Here is a 20,975-nt window from a genome sequence, read left to right as displayed (position 1 = left end):
CAAGGGCATAATGATCCAAGCTAGGAGCTAAATTAAATCTCAGGAGGCTGCTATCTGAGAGGGAGACTGAGGTGGGGGTCTCTGAGGATAGAACAAGCAAGAATAAGTGTTGCTAAGTTGATCGAGTGCTAGCAAATTGGAGTCTTTAGTTAAAATCCTGTTTGGACTATTCTGACCTTGAGTAATTCATCCCACCTACATCTCTATTTTTCTAAGTCTGTTAAATTTCAAAGGATATATAAAGACAGAAATACCCTGTGTCTACCTCCTAAAACTCCTACTGCCACAAAATTGAGTGTAAAGTATCCTGGAAAATGCTACATAGCATCAAGATGCTAAAACTGCACTTCAGGCTCAGTGAAGAAACAGTAGCCTGGTTCTGCCCGGCTTTCGGAAGGTCAAAAGATATTAAGCTGAAACACCTTAGTTAACAGAGACAGAGAATCTATATTAGTTAGAGAGCAAGTACATACTTAAGCAGCCATCAGAGGCACAAACAACTCAACTTGCTAAAATTGAGAGTGGGTCTGAAGGACCTCAAGTACATACATACATGATTTTAACATTCTGATTTGATCACTTAGAAACCCAAGGATTTCTTCAAAGGCTTTCTTAAATAAAATCAATAACTACCTTAGACTATACCAAGTGTCATTGTGTGTATGTTATGTAAATATATATATATATGTATTGTGAAGTAAGTATATTTCATATATATATGAAAGTAATTTCATCTAATTTGTAGAGCATAGTAGGTCTTACAATGGATTGGTGAAAAGAAAACTTTACACTGTTACCACCTCCTCCTTCTTTACCTGCACCCCAGCACCACCATAATGATGCCATTACCAACAACCCCAACACCATTAGCAACAACCATAAACACCATCTGAAACAACTCCAACGTGGTACGCAATGAACACCCATCAACAACAGTCATCTAAACAACACTAGCAGCAACCATCAACACTATCAAGAACTACCCCCAGTACTGCCAGAAATGAACATTCACCACCAGCTACCATCTAAGCATGCATACACACAGCTCTGCTACAAATTCCTAACTGAACAACAAAACATAACTACACACAGTAGGGACAGATGCAGTATATCTACTCATAAACTTTTCCTTTTTATATTCCCTCTGTGGATCACTGGTGCAACCAACAAATGAGAAAAAGTTCAAATAAATAAACTGAATTATTCAGTAGAAAAAACTGTATTGTTTGCTTAAATATTAGCTAAAGTGTAGATCAATATTGAATGGTATTAACAAACAAACACACACAAGAAATTTTTGGAGATTAAGAATAACCAACATAGATTTTAGTGATGGTTTCATGGTTATTTATTTTCTCCAAACTTGTCAAATTATATACATTAATATGGCACCATACCTTAATTAATGAGTTTTCAAAGTAACTAATATTCTATATTAGTCAAAGGCAAAATAATAAAAAACTTACCTGTCTATAAACAGTGATATTGTAACTAAGTGGCTAAATTATTCTTATTAACATAAAAATAAAATTTGTTCATTATTGTAAATGAACTTCAGCTGTATTTCAAACTATGAAAAAAAATAACAGAATAATCAACAGCCTATACCCACCAAGCTTTGAGGATTCACACTCTTGTTACTTGCTGTCGATGTGGTTCTCCAAACATCTTAAAGTCACCTAGTTTCATTCTGAGAAATGTGCCTTGCAAAGGTGAGGCAGGAGGTCAGGAAGGTACAGAAGCAGCACCCAGTATCCCCCAGGGTCTTGCAACCAACAGGCACCCAACACTCACATGATTGTGTCAGCTGCTCTTCATTCTAATAAAAGACTTGAAGCAGTTTAAGGCACACAGGTTCCCCAACAAAAATCAAAAGGATAATTTTCAAACTAAGAAACATCAAACTTTAAATTAAAACCAATATCAAAGGAATAAGGAAATAAGGTTAAAGGAAGAAAAATTTAAACTCAAATTGAGTGCAACGTTAACTAGCAATTGGGTCCTTTATAGAGTCTCTATTGGGATCTACTACTCTGCCACCTATCTCATTAATAAAATTCACTCATAATACTGAATGATAGGTCTAGCCACTGACCCCTTACTATGTATCTGTAGTGTTCTAGGAACCGTTCCTAGTCCTGAAGAACGTCAAGGAGCACTGTGCGTGAAATCCCTGATCTCTGCTCAATGAAGACAGACATGATGAAGAGGAGTGAGTAGACACCACATCACGCTGAAAGGCAAAACACACAATACATAGACAAGAGGGTCTGCGACTGCCATGAGGATGAAAAGCGGTGCAATGTCAAGCATCGTGGTCAGGAAATTCTTCTCAAAGTGGTCAGCTAAGGAGAAAAGTAGTTTCCCCACACAGAGGACACATCGGTCCAAAGACCTGAGGCTGTAGCGTGGGTGCTGATGTGCAGGAGGGCCGGCAAGGAGCATGGTAAGCTGCAGGGGATGACTTCTCCTTTCTCTAGGTAACTCTGGGCTTCCATGCGGAGCTCAGAGCTAGCGGGTGGCTGCAATGACCCGGGCACAGAACACCACTGAGTTAAGAAGAAATGGTAAGTGTTGCACTGATATATTTCTGAGCCTGTGCTCTCTTTCTTAAAAGAGATGACCTATCTTCAACTGATGTTTTTTTCCTTTTTAGGGAAAGCAAGCACCAGGCTGACATGATTTTTGTTCTGTGTAATATAGGATAGACAGTGTTGTGCAAACACTCTTGCTCACATCTGATCTAAAGATTAGAAACAAAACAACATCTTACACATTTTCTCCTGAAACTTTGTGCTACACTGTCAAGAAGTTTAAAATTTATAATCCTACATTCATAATATTACAAAGGTTGTGATTTTATATATGTAAATAGTAAATTTTTTAAAACAAAACTGTTGGGTTACAGAGATGGCTCAGTGGGTGAAGGAGCGTGACACTAAGCCAGATGACCTGAGTTCGATTCCCAGTCCACACATCATAGAAGGAGAGAAATCAACTCTTGCAAGATGTCCTCTGACATCCACACACAGGTCATGGAATGTACATGCCCTAGTGAATAACAACGTAAGCATGTTGTTACATTTTTTAAACACAATTTATACACAATAAATAAATATAACATGAAACATGTTTTAAACTGTTGTATACTATCACATTCCATTTTTAATACTGTATCAAGTTCATACTCTCCTTCAGTGAGGAAATTGGTAAAGCCAATTTTTCTTCTTAAAATCATATCTAGTCTGCCTCTCCAACAATTTCACCCTGATGTAGCATATTTTATGTTGTTTACATTGAAAGCATTTTACTGCCTATATTACTATGTTTGTCTGCAAAGGAATATTTCAAGCAGCTGTTCTTTTTAGTATTGGAAGCCTCTCTATATCTCCACGCAATGCACAGTGGTGAGATTTGGGATGGATGAGAGATGCTTTGCTTTGCTCACTGAGGGAAGAGCGAGTGTAAATGAGCACATAAGAGATTAGTCTAAGCACGTGGTCTAGATCTGGGGACTCATGGTCCCGAAGCCTGTTGATAAGCATCTGTTCACACTATCTGAACACCCATCTAAACCTCCCACTTGAGCACTCAAGGACACCCCATTTCCGGGTCACAGTGCTCAGTTTCCCTATGCCCTCACTGGAGATGCGGAAGGTAACCTAACCTCCTTCTTAGGTGGATGTCTTTATCAGGCAACTCAAGATGCCCCATTTAAAAAGATGATAACCTCAGCTTTAACTTGACACTGATAGAACAAGTCTCCCTCTAACTAGCCTCACAATACCTGCACTCGGGATCTTATTTGCCTGGAACTCTTCTTTTTAATGACTTTTCTTTATTCTTCAGAATTTGACGTGTATATAGGATGAAACATGAATATACCCAAGCATAAACTCCCCACAAGTCCCCTAACACAGCTCCCTGTTAAATTCATGTCTTTTTAAAATAACCCAGTAAGTCCGCCTGGTGCTGTCCATGTGTGTATGGGTGTGAGACCACCCACAGGAGCATGGGAATCCACCAGTGAACACACATTCAAAGGAGACTATTTCCTCTTCCAGCAGTCATCAGCTGTTAGTAACTCCCCAGGAAGGGGCATGCCCTGGAGGGTACCTCCCCCACCTATTTGGAACTTTGGTTGAACTGATCTTGTGCACCACCACCAAGGCTCAGGAAACATCCTGGAAGAGGAAGCTCAGAGAATACAAGAACTAGAGGTGGGAGGAGTATTGCGAAATGCTCTTTTCAGGATTTGACATGGCTGTCACATCCGTGAATTTACAGCACTTGTGGTTACCTGCTGAGCAGTGTTTCCTGGCCTTAAGTTCAATATGAATGATTCCAAAAGTCTTAGCTGAAAAATCAATACACGAGGAAGATGGCTTACAAGGAACGTAATCCACGTATTTCATATGCCCAGGTCAAGTCTGACCATGAGAGAACTGGTACCTAAAGGTACCTTTGACTATTGCTTTCATAAAACTTTGGGAGCCTTGCGGTTAGCACAATGGACTTTAGGAGAATTAGCCTCGCCAGCTTTGCTGGCTTTGGTAAGCACAGCGCAGCATGCTCTGTATGAGGACTCCTGGCAGAACCTTGGTTTTCCTGGTGCCAAGAGCAGCTACATACATCCTAAGCCACTGATGCATCTTTGCTTCTACCAGCATTCCTCCCCCACCTTCTAAGAGCTTAAAGCCAAAACCATGACCCCTGAATCATGCTTAGATCATTTCCACAGCTCCTGAACTGTTCTTCATTGCATTTTGTTCCCAACGTGTTTTTTACCTTTGATCTACTTTTACTCCACGCCATTATGCATGGCTACAAGTTAGGCATGTATAAGGTAACATATATATAAAAACACCCACAAACTGTAGTTTTGTCCCATTATTCATGCCTTCTCCATACCCATAAAGGAAACAGAACTTCCCTTTAAAATATCACCTATTTTTAAAGCTAGACTCACAAGTATGCTATAGACTGTCACATAAAACCAAACTGCTAAGAACACGAAGTGTAATCACTTAGCATTTCCAAAAGCATTTCTGAACTAAGTGGATACAGAGCATTTAACCCACAGAACAATACCAGAAAGAGAACAGAAATAAGAGAAGTCAAAACCTGTTTTTCAGTTTCGTTCAACAATTAATTTTTTGAACTCCTGCTTTGTGACAGACATCAGGTGGTAAGAACTGAAATGAAAATGAAAATGGCTCCTGTTTCAAAGAGACTACTACAGTCTGCAGAAGGGAGGGTGGGCAAGGAAAGCACACCAGACTTCTCATGGAAAACTGAAGGGGAAAGCTCACCTGCAGACCACCCCAGACACTACAGGAAATGTCTACAGTACAAAGTTAAGTAGAAACCAACACTGGAAAAAAGTGAGAGTGCTCTCGGGGTTATGTGTATACAAATGCTTATGAAATAAGTCTAAACAGTATAAACACATCTTTTAAAGACTGACTTTTATCACTTGTATGTGTGTGCCTCTGCACATGTGTACGTGTCTGTAGGTGTGCATGTGCAGAGGTGCCGCACACACACACACACACACACACACACACACACACACACACATGCAGAGGCCATGAGAGGGTGTTTGACTCTCTTCTATAGTTGTGGTTAGAGGTAGTTGTGAGCCATACGATGCGGATGCCCAGGAACCGAGCTCTGACCCTCTGCAAGAACAGATGTACTCTCAAACATGAGCCATTTCTCCAGCCCCATGAAGTAAGTCTATAGGAAACTGGGCATAAAAAAGAGAGCAGTTAGTGTCTGCTATAGCTAGAAATGTCGTCCCATCCATCCCCTGGTATAGTAACTAAAAAGTTAACCCTGAGATTTACAATGGCAGCACCAGATTCAATTAATGAGTCCACTCAGTAATAGAGAACCACACATGGTTCAATGTACAGCTACCTGGAGAACAAAAACATGTACCAAACGTAGAGGCTTGGTCTCAGGTAGGACCAAGAGAACAGCCTCCACTCATGCTCATTTTGAATTCCTACTCATCGTGAGCTGTAGAAATATACTCAGTCTGAGGTGCTTGGGACAGTCTACGGGCATGGATTTCACCATCAGTTTTCACCTAAAATCCTTCTAAGGTCAGGGCATAACCAGAAGGATACCACAAAACATTTTCTCACTATACTGTCAGTTTCACGGCATAACACATCACACCTGTTACAAGAATGCACTTAAGACTTGGAGCCGGGTGTAAGGAGGGAAAGGTAGGAGAAAAAGAAAGACTTGGGGCTGATGTAACTTCCACTCAGAGCTCATTTCCCAGATCAGGGAACCAACCTTGCAATTTTATAACATTTCACTAGAAGAGAAATGTACCCTTTCTCTTGCTTTGGGGTAAAACGCTTGAATGGAGAGCTATGCGATCTATTACTTCTCATATTAAATTCCTTTTCCCGGCACTCCAAATTTAAGATGAAGACCTGCAGGCCCTGTTCTGTGGCCCACGGTTGTCCCTCTCTCCTGTCAGTTACACTGGGCTCCCAGCACCTCATATACTTCGGTCTGTGATGACTGCTGGATGAAGATTCTCAGACTCCTGGATTGCTTACAGTTACATTTAAGTGTAGCCTGCTTGTGGACCGCATTGCTCAACAAAGTAGACACCGCTTATATACTTCTGATGGAATCCATTGCACACAGGCTCCCGGAGTAAAGCAATTGCAGGAACTCTGTGTGTGTGTGGCTAGCACACACAGCCAGTTCAGCTTCCAAGTGCACAATGAATCAGTTAACCTAGTGTGGTACATGCACCATGCTGGGCATGCCAAACTCTAAAGCATCCCTGCTGCACGTCCTACATCTCCTCACTTTCCAACCCACTGTTATTTCCTAAATAGCAGTCCTCTAATCTTGTTTGTGCACTTTAATTCCTAGGTACGTATACCTAGGTCCTTCCAGCTTTAAGTTCAACACTGGCTCAGGCAAGAAATTTTCAACACTGTATTCAGTTAACATTGATACAAATCTTCCTAAACATTTCTTAAATAATATATGCCTTGCAAGCAATGTGGTAATTCATCTTTAAAAAATTTTATGCTATAAACAATATCAAAGATAAATAACAAAATATGATGAAATGTATGTATGTATTTTTTTGGCTTTTTGAGACAGGATTTCTCTGTATTGTTTTGGAGCCTATCCTGGAACTCTCTTGGTAGTCCAGGTTGGTCTCAAACTCACAGAGATCCGCCTGCCTCTGCCTCCTGAGTGCTGGGATTAAAGGCGAACGCCACCAACGCCCAGCTGTGTGTCTGTGTGTGTGTATGTACGTTGCTAAACTCCTCTGGACTCAAGCAGCAAGAGGAGACAGAAAGATTGCAAGAGCCAGAGGAATGAAGAACATCAATGAAACGGTCCTCCTAAACACAGAAGGACTGATGGGCCAGGAACTCACTGAGACTGTGCCATCACGTGCTAGGCAGGCCTTCACAAGTCTGAACCAGACGAGGCTGAGAGAAAAAGAAGACGTATCTCCCCATCTCTAAGCCAGACGCTATCTCCAATTGATAACAATTCACCAAGGAAAAATTCCTTTTCTCCAACAAAGTCTCACTGTGTATACAAACCAGTCTTAAGAGCAGGCCCCATGCACAGGAGTAGATGGCCAACACAAAACAAACTCAGTGGCTTCTGTGGAGATTCTTTCTCATAATGCCTTACCAGGGCATTTCTTTTCCTTCTTCCTCATTTTTTAACCTTACAAGTCCTTTTGTATTTATTATGGCTGCGGGTTTTTTTTTATGTTTTTATGGATTTCTCTGTGTAGGGACACATGAGTCTCTGTATCTATTTGTATTTCTTAGGCTTTTTCTTTGCCTCTTCTGTCTTGTCCTATCCCTGTTTAGTTTTTGTTTGTTTGTTTGTTTTTATTATTTATTTTTAAGTTTAAATTTAGATTAGAAACAAGGTTGCTTCACAAGTCAGTTCCAGGTCCCTCTACCTTTCCCTCCCCTCCTCCCATGCCTCCCCCCACAACCCCCCCATTATCCCCTCATCAAATGAAATGATGAAATGATGTTTGTTTGTATTATCTTCTTTTTTTTTCTTTATTTGTTTGGTTAGGCTTTGTTTTGTTTTGGAGACAGGGCCTCTCTATGTAGTGCTACTGTCCTGGAAGTCACTATATAGATGAGACTGGCCTTGAACCCACAGTTATCCACCTGCGTCTGCCTCCTGAGCTCTGGGATTAAAGGTGTGGACCACCAAGTGGGTGGAGTTTTCTATCCCAGGAGCCTCTTCTAAATTACCACACAGAGGCTTATATTAATTGTAAATTCTGGGCCAATACCTCAGGTTTATTAATAACTAGCTCCTACATTTTAAACTAACCCATTTCCATTAATCTACATTCTGTCATGTGGATTTCTTTACCTGTCCTTCAGCATGTCCTGTACCTTTTGGGGATCCTGGCAACTCTCCCTGACTCCACCCATCTTTCTCCCCATTTGATCACTTCACTTATACATTGTGACTGGCTATTGACCAATCAGCTTTTATAAGCCAAAGAGATATTATATATTCACAGAGTAAGAAAGAACTGTCCCACAGCACCGCCATGTTTAGTTTAGTTTAGTTTCTTATTGCTCTTTAGATTTCTGTTTGTTTTTTAACGAGAGACAGAAAGGGTGTGGATTCAGATGGGATGGGAGGTGAGAAGGATCTCAGAAGAGTTGGGTGAGGGAACAATCAATCATAATATACTGTACTAAAATCTATTTTCAATAAAAGAAAAAAACGTAAAATAAAAGTAAAAGCTGCTAAAAATCAAGAAGACAAAACCCTCAGAGTTTTAAAAGTGATCCTACAACAGAAAATTAGCTCATAGAAGAAAAACATAAACACGAAAAGATTTTCAAACTAAACTGAGATGCTCCTTTGACCAAAGCAGGCTAGAAAAAATCAGAATGTCTGCGATGAGCTTAGACATAAGGAAGGACGTATTCTCACCCAAGGATTCTGGGAGCATAAACTTCATACTTCAGTCAACAGTAAGTCAGCAAGAGACATCAAAACATTTTAACTTGGAGCTGGAGAGATGGCTCTGTGGTTAAGAGCACTGTCTGTTCTTCCAAGAGGACCAAGGTTCAATTTCCAGCACTCACATGGCAGCTCACAACGGTCTGTAACTCCAGTTTTAGGGGCTCTGACGCCATTGCACATAAAAGTTTAAAAAATTATTTTCTAAGAAACCATTTAAACTCACATAACCTGTAACCCAAGCATTCTAAGTTCAGAAATCTTCCTAAGAAACTTCGCTACATATGACCACTCTACTTAAACCATCTGCTTCCATCCTCACCAACCCCACTTCCTTGTTTATTCTACCCAGGAAACTGTCTGCCATGTTTGGTAATAACCTATTTATAGAGTACACACCACCCAAGGATGCCCATCAACCCTGTGTCAGCAGAGACAGGGGGATTCAATCACCTTTCCCATTCTCATGCTTTGTTTTTAGCTTTTCCTGTCACAAAACCATTTACAAAGCCTCTCCCTGGCCACATGGCCCTGCCCACCATTAAGTACATCACTGTGACACAGTCTAAATGAATTTCAAGTTATGGCAAGAGTCTAAGAGATTGATAACAAAACTCCATTAGACTTTCTGAAAATTTTCATCATTTAACATTAATTACAAACATGATAAATGATCATAGTTATCACGAGAACACTATTGAGCAGGAAAATATATGCACAAATGTAAGAGAAATACATGCACCTAACACTAAAGGACACAAAATGAGAACAAATCAGCACTTGCTGGGTAAAGTACTGATGCTGTCAACATTACAAACTCTAGCATCACCTAGGGGATGAGCCTCTGGGTACACTTGTGAGGTGTGGCTTGATTATGTTAATTGATGCAAGAAACCCCATCTTAACTAGGGGCAAGACTATTGCTGAGCTGAGGACCCTGGCCTGTGGAAAACAGGAAAACAGGCTATGCCCAAGCATGCATTTGCCACTCTCTGCCTCGTGACTACAGGTATAATGTGACCAGCTCTCTGGAGTTCCCATCACAGTGACTTCCCTGCTATGATGGACTGTTGCCTGGACTGTGAGCCTAAATCATCCTCCTCTCCCTTGAGCTGATTTGATCAGTTTTTCATCACAATAACAGGGAAAGACTAAGACATCAATCAACTCACTCAGATGTTCCCCAAAACAGAACCTGTTTCTGTAAATGCTGTTCACTGGCATCCACACGTCTCACCAGCTTTCCTATCCTTTCCTTAGTTCCCTTCCCTTGCCAAGTTTCTTGTGGGTTTATTTTCTAGTTCCCTCCTATCCCCTTCTCAGAATGATCTGTGCTACATACACGGTTGTCTTCCCTCTTCAAGGGCTACAGTTCCCATGATCCCCAGTTCTCCTAGGATGGCCTGCCAAATTGACCTCAGACTCAAGCAAAGGAAAAATCTACTTCCGCCTTCACTGCAGCTCTGGGTTTACATGAGCTTTGATGTCTAAGAAGCTTTTTTCTTGTAACCAACTGAAGATTGAAGTGGCTTTATTATTATAATCTTTATACAGACTAGTCTAATTGTTCAACAGGGAAAAGCACCCACAAGACTCTAAAAGATTAGTCAGAAGGAAAATGTAAATAAATAAATACAATGAACTAAGAATAATATGTGAATAGTGAAAAAATAATTTAAACATAATATAGAATTTGCATATGAGATGTTCCCCAAAAGACTCATGGGTTGAAGGCTAAGTTCCTAGTTCATGGATCCAGTCGTTGACAGACAGCTGAATCATGAGGACACCGCTCCATCAATAGACAATCCATTGCTGAGTTCAGACGTGGGGCTCACTGGGAGGAAGTACATCACAGGGAGCACGTCTTTGACAGGTCCATCTTGCCCTGAACACTTCCTTTCTATCGTTGCTTCCCAGATTTCACTACATGAACAGCTCTGCTCCCTCACACCCTCTCCATCATGGGGTTTTCCTTGCCTCCACCTCAAAGCAGTGGAGCTGGGAGCTCTGAAACCCCCGAAACCATGAGTCAGACTATACTGGATCTCCTGCAACTTATTTACCTTGGATATTTTTGTCACAGCAGAGAAAATCTGGTCAAGACAGCACAAGAAGCTAGAATCTAAAGAAAATCCAAGTATGAAAGCCAGGGCAAACACAAACATTTTTTTTGTTGTTGTTGTTTTGGTTTTTTGTTTGTTTGTTTTTGTTTTTGCCTCTGTGATAACCATGCTCAGATAAACTTAATATTTGCCAGCAATCTTTTCTGTTTCTTCCTACCACTCTCATCAGGTGCCAGCCCATGAAGAGGGAATGCTGACATTTTTCACTGTTGCTTCTTCTGTCTAGAACACGGGTAAATGTTCAACAATACCTCTAGAGTTAACAAACAGGGCAAGGATAACAGAATCTTCTCTCTTTCCTATTACTCTACAAACAAAATATGTGTGCTCTCATGCTTTAGCCGAGATATTTACCCACATTGGTCCAAATTCTTTAATGAGTTTAGATTAATTTTCAAAGAAGAGCATTATACATGATCAGATACAATCTCAAGGTATCAAAACACACCAGCTTACCCCTAAACATGTACTGGCTGACTACTTTTTGGAAAAGAGAAAGAAACAGCATGACAGAGATCATGCTCGTGAACTAAATTGATAACAAGCAGAATTTTCTAAGCCACTTTTTACCTACGTGAAAAGTAGCTTATGCATGCATAACCCAGTGATTCACAAAATAACCTTATTCCTTGTAACAGCAGAAAGTTAATTGCTGAAGAAAAAGAAACATAGCTATGTTACTAGCAATAGAACGCCAATGAACCCATGAGGCTTCTCATGTGCTATACAGTTTTCTAATTAACACCACAATGATATCAATCCAAAATTCTCTTCAGGTCCTAAATGATTGATTTAGTTTAGATTTTTTTGGCTTAATTCCTTGCTATGATTTTTCATCTTGTGCTACTGAGGCTTGAATTCAAGAGTCTCATATGCACTGTAATACTAACCTACACCTAAAGCACATTTCTTACTTTTTGTTTTGAGATGGAGTCTTACTAAGTTACCCAGGCTGGCCTAGAACTCACTCTATAGCCCAGGAAGCCACTAGGCTTGTGTCCCTCCTGCCTTAGGCTCTAGGTTGGATAAATTACATACCTGGGCCACTAAGCCTGTATCTTTGTGAAGACTTTAACTGCCACAGTGTACCCCACTGGACGAAGGGAATGAGTGAAAGGTGTGTCTCTAAGGGCAATGGCCATCTCTGATGTATGAAGGCCTTCTGTGTAATTAAACACAAGAAGAGATTTCATATCCACAACTGACTTTCCCTAAATTGATTATCCCCCAGCTTTCAAAAGAAATAAAAGTTTAGACCTTCCAGTACTGTTCCCATTGCCCTCACTCTAAGACTGTCTCCTTCCAAACCATCCTCATTTTTGGTGCACTCCATTATGTTCTTCTAGTTTGTTCCACATGCTCCTAGTCTGGAATCCTCTCTCTTCTGCTATATCTGCAAGTATTGGCCTAGTAGTTCTATGTATGACTGTCTGATCCTAGGTACCTTATACATCAGGTTAATCTTTACTAGTTTGTAACCCTCTCAAGGACAGGAACAAGATGTTTTGTTTGTTTGTTTGTTTCATTCCTTGGCACATAAAGCATCATTTTACCCATGGAGAACACTCAATATATTCTCATCATTTACTTTAGTTAAACTGGAGGGCAAAGACATCTTGAGGATTTTTTTATAGAACTGCTAATGGACTACATCCATTTCTCTCTCCATCTCTTCATCTTTTTCCACCTAAGTCATGGAGTCATACTGTATTCATAAATTAACTTCTCCACATAGACCAGACCTGCCGCAGGATTTGGATGGTCATTCTCTATTCAGCGGACTTGGTATTTGTCCTACCACAGTTACTAAGTTAAGGCTTTGGGCACAGAGATGGAAATATAATCCCTGCAACCAAGGATAGAGAGTCAGCTAGCTCAGTTTGGGGCAATACCGCTTAACAAGGATGGCATCCAAAGAATTGGTGGGAAATCATTCCTAAATGTGCTTTTAAAGTTGACTCTGAAAAGAGGGGAGACATTCCAGGTAGAAGGCATAGCATGTTCAAAGGCAGTGAGGCAAGTCAGAACACTGGGCATTTCTAAGAACTGCAAATAGTTTTGGAACTCCTGGAATACCCCATGCCTGCCTCAGAACAGGGTGAACAGGGAAGCAAGCCCTGAACATTAAGGTGGTTGTGGTTTACAAAAGCAAGGGACTTGGTAGTCAGCCTGCAATTAGTTCCACATATGCTGCTCCACCCAAGTTGTCAATTTAGGATCCTAGGAAACAGGCAAGTTTTTCCAAAGAATGGAATTGTTATCTCACCACATGGCAACAGTATAAACCACTTTCACTAATTAATCTCTTTTGTTCAGTCAGGAAACAAAATCACAAGCTGCAGGTGCTTTGGAAAACCGCAGGACGCATGTTGCAGTAAGAGCAAAGATGACTTTTTATGAAAGGAAATTCTCTATGACTAAACCAAAGGCACAAACTGCCCCAGGCAACTGGTTTCTCTCAGAAATGAGATATGACGGCAAGCAGAAGACAGGCTAAGGATCAAGAGAAGGTAAGCTGTATGAAGTCTGAGTGGACAGTGCGTGCTCTGCAAAGGTGATAACCATACGTGTCTGCTTCCATAATGTGTCTAATGCTGCTCACTGGACAGATAAAGCATATGCATAGCAAATAGTAAGCAAACTTGTAAGCTCACAGAGGAATCAATTCACAGACATAATCACTTGAACGATTTAAGTGCAAAAGGAAAACCTAATCATAGTGTTTATAAAATTTTTGAAATGCCCAAAAGAAAAGAAAATTTTCAATACAAAAAAAGCATTACCACACAAGCATGAACAAAATCACCACAAACATTTGCTTGATGTGACTTACGCTGGCTGGTACAGCTACGTAATCTGCATGGAGTGCGCCTGGACATAATGGTCACCAGTGAGTTAGTTGCCACAAAGCAGTTTTGTGAGCAATGAATGATAGTGAATTTCAGCTGTGTGTTATGGAAGAGGCCCCACACCAGAAACAGTACAGAGATCCCAGTAAATCAGTAAATGTGCTTTTCATTAATTCCCCTTGCCCGGATGCCAAGTAGATCTCTAACCTCAGGAAATGACTTTCTTTCCTTAACTTGTATAAAACAAGGTCAGATGTTCCTCAAAGTCATCTCCAACAAGACAATCAAAATGTCACAATGTGAGCAAGTGATCATATCTGAGCTCTGTTCAGGACAGTTCCAAATTCTCATACTGATCTGAGGCATTCTGAGGGACACGTTAATACCCGAGCTTTGAGAGTGTTGTAGGTCGAGAGGACATGCAACCCACCTCCTTCAGGAAGACTAAATATGAGTCAAGTATCTCCATCCACTTATTCATAGTAGTAAGTGGAAACCCAACATCTCACAATTTCTCATGGCTAGAAGAACATCTTCTAAAATGATCTGGCCCAAAACTAAGGTAGCAGATCCAGAATTTGAGTCATATAGACAGTGACAAAGTCTAGAGTAGAGTTCAAGGGTCCCGAAGACATGCTTCTATGATTGACTCATCTTGATATTCAATCCTCTCTACTTGCTCCCCCTCCACCACTTATAAGAACTCCCCCCTCCCCGATGGAGTCAACAAGAACACAGTGAATTCTTGATGAATAATGTCTGTGTTCTGTAAGAAAGGCTACCAGCTGACTTGAGTCAAAGGGCCACCCAGCAGCTGCCTGGTGAAGGGTTAAAGATTTCTAATAGCAAAAAGGTCCACAAAACCTGCCAGGATATGTTTGAATAAGTTTTTGGCTCTTCACACTTAACCAACGGTCCAACTGGAGAATTGTCTGCTAAATATAGGGACAGAATTCCCCCCCCCACTTTCATCTCACATTATTTTGGGGCTGTGATTTGGTTCGCCTCCAAAGTTCTGCCATCTCCTGCTACCACCCAAGATGTAAAACATGGAATATAAACATTTATGACAGTCTGGATAGATTATTATTCTACTGGGAACGTGCCCCTCATCCTCCAGGAGGCTGATTGGCTGACTGTAGTCCTAAATTCAGTAGGGTGGCACAGATCCGAAACACAGTCAGCGACACAGCTCCTGAAGCATCTCTCCTATTCTATACAGTCTGTGCTGCCAATGGAATAGTGAGTTCCTTTCAAAGTGGATCACCATGGTGGTGTTAGAAGTGGTTTTGATTCTCAGCTGAAGAACAGTCTTCCCTTTAGGAAGATGCTGTGGGAATTGTACATTACTTGTTTACCCTGTAAAAGGAGCTCGTGGGAAGATGATAAAGGCATACATTGGCTTAATTATATTGAAAAAGGCAATAGAAAAAAACTTCCTAATGACATGGCTCAAGCTGTTTGACAAGGCAGGTTGAATCTTATAGTCCCATGATTTCACATTGTGTCACTCACAAACTTTCTCTCTTAACACAAAAACCGTTCAGACAGTAAACATGTCAAAAATTGAGGGCGGTCTAACCTAGACAGGTCTAGAATGCCATTAATTAAAATGCAAAAGTGATGCTATTTCTGGTCCTTTGGTAATCAGCTATGGAAAATTGTTTCAATGACAAGAATACCTACAGAGTCATGAGGCGATATGTATATTAATGTGGAGAGCTTCATCTCCCAGTTATATTAGTTTGAACAATGGCAGTTTGGTTACCAAAGAAAAGGTCTAACTTTATTAATTGTCATATGGTTTTCATTTTCACTGAGTTTATTATCAATATACATATGCGTGTCTGTGCTTCAGCGAGTGAATATATATACATGTATTATATATGGAATATTATATATTATATATATGGAATCAAACATGGAGAGAAGTAGAGAAGTCACAATGCAGGAGACAAGAGAATGAAAATGGACACCCCTGATTCACAATATAAGCTGTAATTCAAATTAAAATGCCACCCAAAGAAATAGTGAGGGGAATGTTTGGATGGAGGCTGTAATTGAGGAGTGTGAACAAATGAATATCACATCTATATCAGTCTAGGAATTTGAGACCCTTTTGAAATAACTTCCGTGTGTCGCAGTTGCACAGCAACAAGATAAACACTCAAATAAAACGTTGCAGTGACTTCATCATACTGAGGATACAGGCTCCACTCATCACAGCGTTTTATCAGTTCCTGGGGTACTTTTCTATGCAGAGACGCTGCAAAGGAGTTAACATGACAGCCTGCTGTGGAACAAAGAAATGCTGAGAGTGCTCCCCTGGTTCAGAGAAATTCCCAAAGGCATTATCTGGACGGGAGGTGAGGAAAGTAGGGAAATTCTCTCTGTCTCTCTCTCTCTCTCTCTCTCTCTACACACACACACACACACACACACACACACACACACACACACACGAGGCTCTCTAGACAAAGCTAGGCAATACCACAGGAATTCTCCTACAATTCCCTATGTATGCTGCAACTATTAAAATTATAGTTTTAATTTTATAATTATAGTGACCATTCTATCAAAATTAAATAGTATATCTGTATATATGGTTGTATATGCATTTATGTATATATATGGATGTAAATACATACATACATACACACGCACATACATACATACATACACATATATATGGTCCTGATTATTTAGAGGAACAATCTGTTAAACAAAACAAAGTAAGTCTAAGGGATCTTTTTGTCTTGACACTCAAGTTGCTGCTAATTACAATCCAATGCTTTCTAAAGGCACTGCAAACTGCCTGAAGGTGAAGTGCAGAGCTTCTTTCCAGTTCATCTAAGCTGATTCTAACTCTTCCCACCCAAGTTGTCAGTCACAAACCCCCCAGAAAAATTGCTTCGCCTGGAGAGGAGATTAAGTAAGGGAAAGAGTTGTACATTTAAAAAAAAATCCTCAGAGGAAACAGAGCGCCTGCCCGGCATATCCCAGTACTGCCACGACCCAAGGGTTCATACAAGAACCAGTGTGTGTCAGAGTCGCTCAAGCATCATTTACGGACTCCCACTGCAGTCTGCAAGAACAATCCCCTTTCTCTTTAGTTGTTAAAAAGACATTTTAACATTTGCTCATTTGCTCAGTCTACTTTTGAATGAGTTTGGAGGGATCATATAAACATATAAATCATTGAGCTATTTTAAGTGAATGCTTTCAAGCTTTTGTTGTGCAAGAAATAACACATGCAAAATATAATAATCACCAAATTACAAAATGCAAACAAAACACCAAATGTGTCTACTTTGGACCCAGGACACAGGATAAAAGCACACGTCATCAGGACTAGTTTAAGAAAAATGCAGATTGGAGACGAAAGTGGTACAAGAGAGTGAGACCGCTCCAAAGCTTCACACTCCACAGTCCCAGGAGCCAGGGCCGAGCCCCACACTCCACAGTCCCAGGAGCCAGGGCCGAGCCCCACACTCCACAGTCCCAGGAGCCAGGGCCGAGCCCCACACTCCACAGTCCCAGGAGCCAGGGCCGAGAGCAGAAACTTCATCCTATATTTCCTCCATGTTCGTCACAAAAATCACAGGGATTGGAGGCTAAACTACACCTTATGGCAACTCTTCCTAAAGTTGAAATTCCCATATACAAGAAGAGAAACAACATTTAGCCCAAAACTTATAAAAAAAACTAAGGAGAATGACAACTTAGAAGCTGAAAATTTACATTGTTGCTTTGCCCAACACAATTAATCATGTTCTGGGAGGGAGGGAGGGAGGAAGGAAGGAAGGAAGGAAGGAAGGAAGGAAGGAAGGAAGGAAGGAAGGAAGGAAGGAAGGAAGGAAGGAAGGAAGGAAGGAAGGAAGGAAGGAAGGAAGGCACAAGTTCAACAAGGTGAAACTCCAGGAATACTCTGGGTTTCCTTTGGGCTTCCCGAGGCATCCAGTAACAGACTTTTCTGCAGTACACTTTACAGCCCACCTGGGAGGCCATGTGGGAAAAGAGAGCACCAGTAAGCCTGCCTTGGTTTAAATCAACCTGCCATGCACACGTTCTTCACTGGAAAACTGATTGTTTCCTCTTGGAAAAGTCTACCCATTCCAACAGCTTCAAAGCTTTTCTCTCTCAGCAGGAAGATGAAACTATGCTGTCAACTCCAAAATAAGGTTCTTGCCATCACTCCCCAGCACCCTCCGAAGAAGCTACCCAGCACTGTTTGCAGATCCCGGTGCTCTGAGACTCGGAAGCGATGAGGTCATGCAGTCTACTGTCTTGCCAGGACAGGATGCCTCTCACTACTAATGTTCCTGCCCAAGTTGTAAACCCCAGAAGACATGGGGCCATTCTGGACCCACGGGCAAATGTTCAAAGCACAGCTGCCCATACAGACTCTGACATAACTCACACGCATGTGCTCACGTTCACCCGGTAAGATGGAAGTATTCGCAATGTGGCAGGTCACCCCCTGGTCCCTCCAGGTTCTGAGAGTGCCCCTTAGAATGATGAGGAATCCTCTTGCCGGGATCTATCAGCCAGCCTGCATGGATCCCCCCTGCAAACTGCTGCAGTTTGCTGTGGAGAACACATTTGCCTAGCTGCTGCTTCAAGGACAAAGAGAGCTAGCACTTATGTTTCCGTCATAGCCGAAGGGCTCCGGTCTACGAAGAAATAAATAAATCAAAGACAGACTATGCAGACAAATGACCCCAGGCATTTTAGTTCGCTGGGTCCTTCAGAAAACGACCATGAGAACAGAAGAAACGCGGAAGGAAGGTCACTAAGCCTAGCTGGGAAGAGAGGGAGCGATCCTTTTCACTGCAGCAGAACAGCTCATTCAAGGCAAGCACTTACCATAAAAATAGAAAGAGTCAACAGAAGGAGAAGGGATCCTTCCTCAGTGTCTGTGGTAGACAGAAATTCACAGCAAACCTCCAGGCTTGACTCAGGAGGCCGGCAAAGTGATGAGCAGCAACAAACCCTCCACACACAAGTCCTTTCCAGCCTCCCTCCAGCCCGCATGCAGTTGTTTGTGCTGTAAAAAACCCTGAGAAGTCTGGACCAGGACTCTCCGGAGAGCAAGCGGAGTGAAAGCAGCCTGCTGGAGCCAGTTTCACCACAACCTCAGAGCATCACGACCAGGACAGGCCCTCCCCACTGGGTGCAGGGGCGGCATGGCGCGCGGTGGGGGGGGGGGGCGGATTCAGGCTAGGATTTGGAAAGCGAGGTCTGGGTTAGGAAGGAGTCTCTTTGGAGTGGAAGGGACTGCTGGTGAGCACATCAGCATTCCATATCAGTTATTGCCAGCAACCAATCAGCCCAGCTAGGGGGCTGCTGCCAGTGTGACAAGAGAGTGCAGATGACAGCGGGTCCTGGGAGCTGCAGGACAGCTCCCTGCCAGCAACACACAGCAACACAAGTTTGGCAGGACTGGCAGCTTGCCTTCCCCCCAGTCTCCGTTAATATTTGCTTCCTGCCGTGTGTTGATTCCCAAAGCCCCATAGTTACGCTGGCCACTCAGCAACTTCCCAAGGCATCCCACACGATTTCTGAAGGAAGCCCAGTAAGTGAGGCACAGTGACTCCTCACATGCCAGGCAGCTCTGATGTGGACCCTCCACAAGGTAACCATGAGTTCAAAATTGTCACTCTGGACCGGTGCCTCTCTATGGCAGAAGTGCAGGTTGCAATAGTCAGGAATAGGGCTTTGAGCATCGTGGGCGAAATTTAGACAGAAAGGGGTTAAAGGTCTCTGTGGGAATTTGGCCTCCATCTTCATTAAGCATCTGTGTGATGTTTGTATAGAAATGTTGTTAGACATGAGTTTCTAGGGACAGTTAACAATTCTCTTTGACAGCTCTTAAATCGGCCATGATTTAAGACAGGATATACATGCTCTAGGTAAATAGTACTAATTTATAGGTATTGAAGTGAGATGCCACAATTTATGCTAACAGAAAAGAGCCAAGGCCTTATTTATGGTCAATGATGGATAATTCTAAGCTTTTCCTATTTGCTTTTTCTACAGCCATTCGATTTTCATATCGAACCTAGAATGCTGGTAACATACACATTAAGCTGTTTGCTTGTGATGGTTAAATTGGATCAGGAAGTGGTCTCTGAGGCTAAATGCTAGTTTAATGAGATGTCATAATAAAACTTGCAGATGTTTTAACTTTGGAGAAATCTTTAAGAGCCTCCCTTGGCAGGAGAACCAATCCCTCTTCCAGTCAGGAGTAACTAGGAAGATCCATGTCTTCTATGTTTTGTATGACATCGGGTTTCTAATTTTAGCTCTGTTTTCACTCGGAGGTTGGACACTCACTGGACATTCTGTTATGCCATCTAGCCATGGCAAACTGCAGAGTGGTGTGGAGGAACCTGAATAAGGCAGCTTTAAAAGAAGGGCTAGGCTCCAAGGAAGCAGTCAGCTGGGTTTCAGCATGAGTCACATCAGGGGGCCATAAAACTGTTCCCCAAAGAAGACAGGCCTAATAAAATGAGACTTCTTAAATGAGGAAGAAAAGGGTGCACACCAGGGTAGCTGTGTGTACATTGAATAAGAGAAATCCCAGAGACCCAAATTCTGTTTTATCATCCACCCCGTCCAGCTCACATCCACACATCCACGAAGACCATCAACTATGGAAGGGGTGCAGAGATGTGCCTGCCTCCCAGGAGTTTACAGTCCCACAGGGGAATTTAACTTCCTACAGAACATTCTTTTCAGTGTTCTCCAGGTGAATCGAGCTGTGAGGCAGAACTTCAGTCTCAAGGCTCTGAACTGGCCTCATTAATACATTAAATTAATGTATTAAATACATTAAATACAGCTTCTGGTAAACATAAATGCACAAATAGTCTTTAGTCTATTTACTTATTTTGAGTACCTGTGTGGTGTGGTAGGGACACACCCCCAGCACAGGTAGGGAGGACAGCTTGTGAGAGGCAGTTCCCTCCTCCCACCATGTGGGTCCTGA

The 20,975-nt window shown here is 41.8% G+C and overlaps 1 protein-coding gene across 4 annotated transcripts in view; it reads right to left on the bottom strand.

The window, feature by feature from the left end:
- Window positions 1-20,975, bottom strand: part of Ano4 (anoctamin 4) — a 401,571-nt gene that overhangs the window by 296,417 nt on the left and 84,179 nt on the right. Inside the window, exon 1 of one of the 4 annotated variants that reach the window (XM_021225954.2) lies at window positions 18,851-19,169. The exons of the other annotated variants lie outside the window; for them this stretch is intronic. The gene's annotated coding sequence lies outside the window, so the exon portion shown is untranslated. Of the gene's footprint in view, window positions 1-18,850; window positions 19,170-20,975 lie in introns of those variants that run through there. 4 annotated transcript variants of the gene reach the window in all.

The sequence above is a fragment of the Mesocricetus auratus genome, unplaced genomic scaffold, assembly GCF_017639785.1.
Source record: "Mesocricetus auratus isolate SY011 unplaced genomic scaffold, BCM_Maur_2.0 Super-Scaffold_100011, whole genome shotgun sequence".
NCBI classification, from domain to species: Eukaryota; Metazoa; Chordata; class Mammalia; order Rodentia; family Cricetidae; genus Mesocricetus; species Mesocricetus auratus.
This window is presented reverse-complemented; position numbering and strand designations above follow the sequence as displayed.